The sequence below is a fragment of the Macadamia integrifolia genome, unplaced genomic scaffold (assembly GCF_013358625.1).
Source record: "Macadamia integrifolia cultivar HAES 741 unplaced genomic scaffold, SCU_Mint_v3 scaffold1730, whole genome shotgun sequence".
Taxonomy (NCBI): Eukaryota; Viridiplantae; Streptophyta; class Magnoliopsida; order Proteales; family Proteaceae; genus Macadamia; species Macadamia integrifolia.
Genome location: NW_024868327.1, coordinates 37369 through 46373, shown reverse-complemented (window position 1 = coordinate 46373; position 9005 = coordinate 37369). Strand labels below are relative to the sequence as shown.

At 38.8% G+C, this 9005-nt stretch overlaps 1 non-coding gene across 1 annotated transcript; it reads left to right on the top strand.

Moving 5' to 3' along the window:
- Window positions 1-1275: 1275 nt before the first annotated feature.
- Window positions 1276-1382, top strand: LOC122064720. Its single transcript, XR_006135808.1, has one exon. It is a non-coding gene; the product is annotated as a small nucleolar RNA R71 (small nucleolar RNA).
- The last annotated feature ends 7623 nt before the right edge of the window (window positions 1383-9005 follow it).

Here is a 9005-nt window from a genome sequence, read left to right as displayed (position 1 = left end):
ATCTTTCAGGACCTTTGTATAAGCAGGGATCTGGGATATGGCATCCAAAAGAAGGATGTTCACTTCTACCTTTTTTAAGGCTTCTAAAATTTTTTCCATAGAAGCAGTCTTCTTTTTGTTTATCAACCAATTAAGAAAGGGGACAGGAGGAACATAAGGACTGTTAGGGGTTTACCTTTTTTTAGAAGAATCATATTTGTTTTCCTCACCTAAATCATCTTTAGTTACTTTAAGTTTATCAGACAAACCTGGAATAAGAGGCACACCTGTGTCCTCAACAGAAGGAGAGTTAACAGGAGTAATAGATGGGGAAGATTTAGGAGCACTCTGTTGGTACTCTTGGCCACTCCTAAGAGCATAAATAACATTACATTGGTTGGAAGGCTCTTGTTGTGGACTCTTTTGAATTGAATTCAACTGATTTGGAATTGGTTGATAATTCATATTTCATTCCTGGGATTTGGTTTAGGCTGACTAGGCATCTTCCCTTTCTCCCTTTCATGCAAAACATTAGTAAGTTGGGAGATTTGCTTCTCCATGTTATGTTGGCTTGTCATGAAAGTACTCATGAGAAGTTCTATGCTTTTTTCTAAAGAAGAAAGCCTAGCCAAATCACCACCTCCTCTCATGAATCCTAGAGGTTGATTTACAGGAGGTGGTGGAATAGCAAATTGAGTGGGGATCCTAAAGTTGTTCTGCTAATTAGGGGGCATGTTCCTTTGATTGGCTTGTTGGGGAACAAACTGCCCTTGACTCAAGGGTTAAAAATTAGGACCTACTTGATTATTGGCTTGATTCCAAGAGAAGTTAGGATGGTTCCTCCATCCTAGATTACAGGTCTGACTATAAGGGTTGTTTTGGGACATGGCATTCACATTTTCAGGACCTATTTTTAAACCATTCACATGAGAAATATTGGGGCACTCCTCCATAGCATGAGTGGGAGATTGGCACCAACTACACATAGGTACAGAATGATTTGATTGGTTCAATTGGGCAAGTCCTTTGACTACTATGGCTTCGAGTCTCTGAATAAGACTCTCAAGTTGAGTCTTTTAGGCCACAACACCTTCTACATGGTAACCCTTATTTATCCTCTCAATTTCTTGAGTAGACTCCCATTCTCTGGTTTTCTCAGCCAATTCAAGCAAAAAGTTTCAAGCGTCGTCTTCATCTGTAAAAGATGTAAAACCTTTGGGGCACATAGACTCTAACAATTTCTTGGTCTGATAATCAATATCCTCATAAATGATTTGACAAAGTTACCATGTATCAATTCCATGGTGAGGGCATTCCTGAAGGAGGTCCTTAAATCTCTCCCTAAATTTGGAGAATGACTCACTAGGTTTCTTCCTGAATTGTAGAATTTCACTCCTGAGTTTATTGGTTTTATCCAAAGGAAATAACTTTTTCAAGAAGGCTATAGTAAACCCATCCCATGTGGTAATAGAATTTGTAGGCAGACCATAAATCCATTTCTTACCTTGGTCCTTGAGGGCAAAAGTTATGAACCTTAATTTTACAGCATCATCAATCAACTGTTGGACCTTAATCAGAACACAAACATCCTCAAATTTCCTAAGGAATATGTATGCATCCTCAGAGGGCAGCCGATGGAAGTGGAGCAACATAGTGATGTACTGAGATTTGAGCTCAAAATTATTGCCTTGGGCTTGTTGTAGAACCATGTAGGAAGGTTAGGCTGCTCTAGTAGGGTAGAACCTATCTTTAAGAGATTTAGGTGGAGGGTTTGGCTGTTGGTCTCCCATATTGAATGGTATTGATGACAGTATAGGTATAGGGTCACTACTTGTTGGATCTCTTCTTTCTAACCGATTCTCAGTATTATGCACTCCCTAGCACTCATGCAACAGAAAACTATCCACAACTAGAGTAAGACAAGCACAAAAGAATGGAAAGAAAAATAATTTTAATTAAAATTTTTTTTGGCTTTTTGGGAGCTTACCAGCAAGGATTCGGGGTTGCTCAATTCAATTCCTGAGGTACTGCTACAAGGAAAAACTTGTCTTTATCATACTGTGAGGCTTGGACCTCCACCGATACAACTATTATTGCAAGTTGTTCTTCTCAGGAATTTAATAAAAGAAAAAAAAAAAGTAAAACAAAGCAAACAAAGTACTCTGATTTACCAAAATAAAGCGAAAAATAATATGGAACTGTCTCCCTGAAAACGGCACCAAAAACTTGTTAGGATTTAAATGTAACCACAAGCGTATGGATCAGTGTAGCTACGGGCTGAACACAGGGAGAGCAACCACTTTATTTTTGGCTTCTTTTAACAATGCGAAAGTGAACTGATTAATGGTTGTGATCTAATTCTAACTACCGTCCTAAACATATGTAACTAAAATAATAACGTCCTAACCATTCTTTATCTAAGAATTTAAATACGCAAGCCACATAATTAAAATTAAATAAATAAATAACTGAAAATAAACAACCCCCGCAATTAAAAAGTAATGAAGAAAAAAAATACCGAAATAAAAATAAAGTGAAAGAAAGGGGATAAAGCCCAAGGGATGCATCATAATATGAGCTTCCTTACTTGACCAGAGAATCACTCTTACAAGGGTTATTCTACATGGCATTAGGGATTGGGAGGTAATTAAAATAATAAAAAATAAAATGATGGTTCTATGGCTAAGAGGGGCAAAGCCAACACATACACTAGCCATTAACCTTGGGAGAAAGGGATAGCAATAATGTAACGAGTGAAATTAAAATCCTAAATTAAGAAAGAAAGGGTAGTCAGAAGAAGGAATGAGAGGGGGAAGAGAAGGCTATTGAAGAAGCCTACCTACCTGAATCAATGCTTAAACTTTAAAGCTTGGGTGATTTGAGATACTACCAACCCTAAAAGCCAGATCTAGAATGAATCAAATCTGAAATTTCTGGGCCTAGACAAAACAAATCTTGAAAAAAAAAACCGAGCTTGCAAAAGAGATGCTCCACGACTCGTGATCTTGTCACCTAGATCTAAGCCTAGAACTATAACTTAAAAATTACAACTCAATTGCATAAATCATAAACATAAAAGGCTGAATGAAAATAAAAGAGTGCTTGCATTAACTAAAATAAAAAACTATTACAAAAGTGATTAAAGCAAAAACAAAAAAGAATTAAAACTAAAGAGAGTGAGAGAGAGAGAGAGAGAGAAAGAGTGCAACTAAAAAAAAAAACCCTAGAAGAAGAATGAAGTGTCTCCCCTCCTCTTACATGAGTTGTATTTATAGGGAATGGGAGGTAGGGTAACAAATTTCTCTTTCCTAAAAGGGGGAAACCCACAATTGGTAGGTGAGATCTTTTGAGACCAAAAGGGTTAAGGTGGAGGAGAGAGAAGAGAGAAATAAACTTAGAGAATTTTTCTATAATTTTTTTGCTTATTTTCTTTCCTTTTTTTTATTTATTTTTCTCGCTCTCTTCAAATCTTGCGCACAACCCTTGTTGGCAGATTTTTTTTTTGGGCAAGATTTGATTTTTCCCTTTTTTTTCTCTTCTTGTGCAAGAAACCCCTCCCATGATTTTCCTTGTTTTGAAGATTTGGACAATCTTTTAATTTGATGTGAAAATCCCCTCCATGCCCTTAGTGCTTTAAGTGAGTGAAAAGTAGAAAATCTTCAATAAAATTCTTCAAAAAAAGACAACCGTGAGATCCGAACTTGAGGCCTCCTGATGAACAAAGAAATTTTGCACACCATAGGTCACCAACTACACTAGGTAGTTGTTATTGGAGAGATATGACACCCAATAATGCTTAAGGCCTTTAAAATATAAAACCTGCAAAAATAGAGTAAAACCCAAGGTAGCTCCATTCAAAATATGTAAAAATGCATGCTTTACTACTTATATTTCATACATAAATGTGCTTATCAACCTATAATATTTTCGAATATGAAGCTTGTGCTTTGGGGCTCAAAACGGCTTTGACTATTGGGGTAAAAGTGATCAATGTATATGGCGATTCATCCATCATCATCTGCCAGACACAGGGAAGGTGGAAGACTAGAGATGAAAAGTTAAAGCCATAACAAGAACATCTGGAAGAGGTGGTGGAACACTTTGAGAAGATCTCGTTCGAATACTTCCAAAGAGATAACAACAGGTTTGTTGTTGCCCTTTCAACCTTGGCTTTCATGGTAGAATGCAACCCTATGGCTAGGGTTCGACCATTCTTGGTGGAACAAAGAAGCAGACCCATTTATCAGAATTCGATGAACTCTCTCACTATGGATGGTCAGTCTTGGTTCGCTCACATAGTAGATTTCATCAAGGAAAGGAAGTACCCAGTTGAAGCAACTAAAAGAGAAAAGAAATTTCTGAGAAGATATGCCACCCAGTTTATTCTTTAGGAAGATTTTTTGTATAAAAGATCCCACAACGGAATACAGTTTCTGTGTGTGGATGAAGAACAAGCTACAACCATCATAGAGAAAATTCATCAAGGCCTCTGTGGACCCTATTTGAATGCCAAGATGCTAGCTAAGAAGATCCTTAGGTTGGGATACTATTGGAACACAATGGAAGTAAATTGCGTGGACTTTGTCAAGAAATCTATAAATGTCATATATTTGCTAATATCATACACATCCCGCCAACGAATTCATCTAGGTAGCCCAAGGCATCCAATGGCCACGAATTCATCTAGGTAGCCATTGATTGTTTCACCAAGTGGGTAGAAGCTCAATCTTATGCAATACTCACATCTGCTAAGGTAGCAAAGTTCATCCAAGAAAATATTATTGCTCGATATGGAGTACCTCAAAAATTAATATCAGATCAAGGGTCCCATTTCTGGGGCAAGACCAATAAAATCTGTACAAAATTCGATAACAGAAGGCATCGCTTTACCACTTACAGGCCACAGACCAATGGAGCAGTAGAAGCAGCCAACAAAAACCTCAAGGCCATTCTACAAAAAATGGCTGAAACACACAAGGATTGAGCTGATAAGTTACCCCTTGCCTTATGGACATATCGAACTTCTGTATGATCCTTGATAGGGGCAACTCCTTTCTCTTTGGTGTATGGGGTTGAGGTAGTTCTACCTGTGGAAATCCTAGTACCATCCCTAAGGGTGCTTCTTAATAGTTAGCTACCTGAAGGAGAGTGGGTGAAGGCCAGACATGACGAGCTCAATTTTCACGATGATAGACATATGAAAGCCATGGATAATCCAAAGAAATATCAACTGAGAATGGCCAGTGCCTTTAACAAGAATGTGAAGCCTCGCCACATAGAGGAGGGTGGACTTGTTCTTCGAGAATGAAGAGCCCCAATTCATGACCCAATAGGGAAATTCAGGCCCAACTGGAGTGGCCCATTCACTGTCAAAGAGATTTTACTAGGCAAAGCTGTGTAACTCATAGACCACAACGGCAAAGAAATACCTGGACTGATCAACATGGATCAACTCAAGAAATATTATGTCTAAAAGGGTGAACAGTCTGAACTACATCAGACCTTATTGCTTTCGAGGGATACGTAGGCAACTTGACATGTGCAAGTGCAATCTCAACCATCTAAAGGCAATAAATTGTTTCCTCTATTAATAATCAAAGTATTTTAAAAGATCATCATAGTTTGTGTCCCTCAAGAATCACCATCTGGCATGCAAGGACATTAGGTATCTATCATTCACTTATGGTCCATTCAACTCTTATCCAGGATTTTATCCCCAATAGAAAATTGCCACTCGACACTAGTTTATTAAGGCCAGTTTATTCCCCATCCTTGATCAGTCAAAAAAAAAATAAAAAGGAGAGCTTAATGCAGCAGTGGTAAAGGCTTGTTTGAGTCATTAACTAATGAGTAATGCTTTGATAAGTCATTATATCTCTTTTTATTTGTTATGGTTTCAGGAAAAGTCATGAGCACGTTGGATGAGACATTGAGGAAATAAGCCTTAGACATGAACATGAGGGCACTAGGATTATTGGAATCATGAATGCGTCATTTCTTGATTGGATCGAGTGTGTGAATTTACATCACCAATTACTCTAGCAAGTGCCTCAACACTGGGATGCCAATCTGCATGTATTTCGATTTGGACTAGTAGAGATCTGCCCAACTCTCGAGGAATTTTGAGTTTGTATGTTATCTCCACCCAAAGGCAAGTTATTCCAACCAACCTTGAAGAACGATTATTCAGAGGAAATTCAGGACTTCTTTGGATGGAAAGAAGAGGAAGTGAAGCAATTCGTCAGGTATGGGAAGATTGACATTCTGAAGGTCGCCCAGATCTTTGCCCAATATCTAGCAATGGGAGGAACCCATCAATAGAGATCATAGGATGCTTATTTAATTTGCATGATAGCTCGCTATGTTCTCCAAACTCTTGGGTGTGGTGCACTGCCTGTTTTGATTGAGGTGGTAAAACAGTTGAAGAAAGGAGGTGACATCATCCCTAAGGTTCTTACAAAACATTCAAGGGATTCGATGACATGAGCCATGGCCATAGATTCGGACTAGATCATTATCAAGGGAGTCCTATTATCTTTCAAATTTGGCCCCTCGAGAGACTGAAGTTAACTAAGCCACTAAAAGAAGGCCCGCTCGGAGCTCTTTATAAGGGGGATGTTCTGGAATTCATCCTTATCAGTGACTAAGAGAAGTACCTGCAGGAAAGGACTATGCGAGATATTGCATGGAGATTCCTAGGGAGGCTACAAGGAGATTTTTTGATAGAGACCCCTAGCTACAATTATGTCAAGTTGATGGGATTGACTCACACATCCTTTTATTTACCTACTTACATCGGCCAACAATATGGGCTCAAGGTGATGGACCCAGAGGAGTGAGTGAACTTTCACCCATCTCAAAAATTGTCTCCCCACCTTGTTACTTACCTATCCTGTCTATGGTAGGAAAATTGTTCCCCTTCCCATATAATTCACTTGGTAATAGAATGAGGAAGTATTTGGGATTTCGCGTCATCCCAATTATTCTAATTATGACTTGAGTTGTTGAATTGATTATGCCTAAACATTGCAAACCACAAACAAAAAGAAAAAGAAAAGATTCTCTTTGTGTCAAACACTATCACATATTGAGCCAACATGTCCTGAAAAACTCTGTTCAATAATCCCATAAATGCTGCTGGTGCATTGGTTATTCCAAATGGCATAACCACAAATTCATAGTGGCCATACCTAGTCCTGAATGTTGTCTTCTGTATGTCACTCTCCTTAATCTTCAATTGATGATGGCCAGACCTCAAATCAATCTTGGAGAATGTGCTAGCTCCTTGCAATTGATCAAACAATTCATCAATGTGGGGAAGTGGATACCGGTTCTTAATTGTCAACTTATTAAATTCCCAGTAATCAATACACATTCGCAAACTCCCATCCTTCTTCTTCATAAATAGGATTGGAGCTCCCCAAGGTGATACACTGGGTCTAATAAAACACTTCTTCCATAAATCATGTAATTGTTCTTTCAACTCCTTCAATTCAATATGGACCATCTTGTATGGTGCCCTAGGCACAGGTGCTGCCCTAGGTATTAGGTCAATACAAAATTCCGTCTCCCTATCCGGGGGCTTACTACACAAATCCTCTGGAAATACATCTGAAAATTCTTTTACTACGTCCAGTTCTTCCAATGTTGCAGTCTTCTTTGTAGTATCTTGGACACATGCCAAGTATACTTCACATCCTTCCTCTAATAGTTTCTATACTTGAACGGTAGAAATCAGCAACTTCTTTGTTTGGTCTTTCTTGTGCCCCTGAAAGATAAACTCATTTCCATCTCGGGGTCTAAACAATATCTTCTTCTCCGTACAAAGCACACAAGCCTAGTATGTTGATAACTAGTCCATACCCAATATTACATCAAAATCCTTTATGTCTATGCAAATCAAATGGGCTATCATATATCGCCCACATATCTGAATAGTATAGGGCTCATATATATTATCTAGGTCTACAATAAACCCAATAGGTGTACTAACCATAAATTTATATGCTAACTTTTGGGTTCTACCCCCAGACTTAGAGCAAAGTTGGAAGACACAAAAGAGTGAGATGCACCAGAATCGAATAGAACAACTACTGGCATCATAAAAATAAGTATTGTACCTATCACCACTCCGGGTGCAACCTCAGCTTCTTTAGCTATCAATGCAAGGCCTTGCTTGATGCCTGTGACTTCTTAATGGATGTAGAAGAAGAAGCCACACTCTATTCACCGAGTTTCCTCTTAGGACAAAATCTTGTATAGTGCCCCGGCTGCTGGCACACATAGCATCTCACAGTAATGGGCTGAGTAGTGGAAACTATTGGTTGAGACTGAGTAGAGGCTTGGTTGGTATCTCTTTGTCTAGGTACAATAGTAGAAGAAGAAGCTCCCCTTCCAAATCTTCCAAATTGTTTCCCTGTATGTGTTGCCATGACCCTTCTTGTTTCCTGAGTCTGATAACTTTCCCTCTATTTGTCATCAATAGATTTGGCAATTTACACCACCTCGACATAGGATTGGAGCCAGTGTGCAATTAGCATAGTTCTGATGCTAGACCTCAAACCCTTCTCAAATTTCTTTGCCATTGCATTATCATTCTTCATGTGTTCTGGGGCAAAATAGTACAAGGCCTCAAATTGCTGTTGATATTCCAACACTAACTTAGGCCCCTAAGTTAATGCCATGAATTCAAACTCTTTCCTGCCTCTCACACTGCTAAGGAAATAGTTTCCATAAAATACCTCAACAAACTGATCCTAGGTGGGATGTGGATGTGTGGCTAATAGTATAGGTCTGGTAACCTTCCACCCATCATGGGCTTCATTCTACAATTGATAGGTAGCACACATAATCTTCTATTCATCATTGCAACCTAACACTGCCAATGCCTTTTCAACTCCCTCTACCTATTTGGAAGGTGCCAATGGGTCATGACTCACACTACTGAAGTATGGAGGCTGATATTTTTGGAACTTTTCCATCAATTTACTGGTGTCGGTCCATACTTATACTGCTGGAGGGGTCTC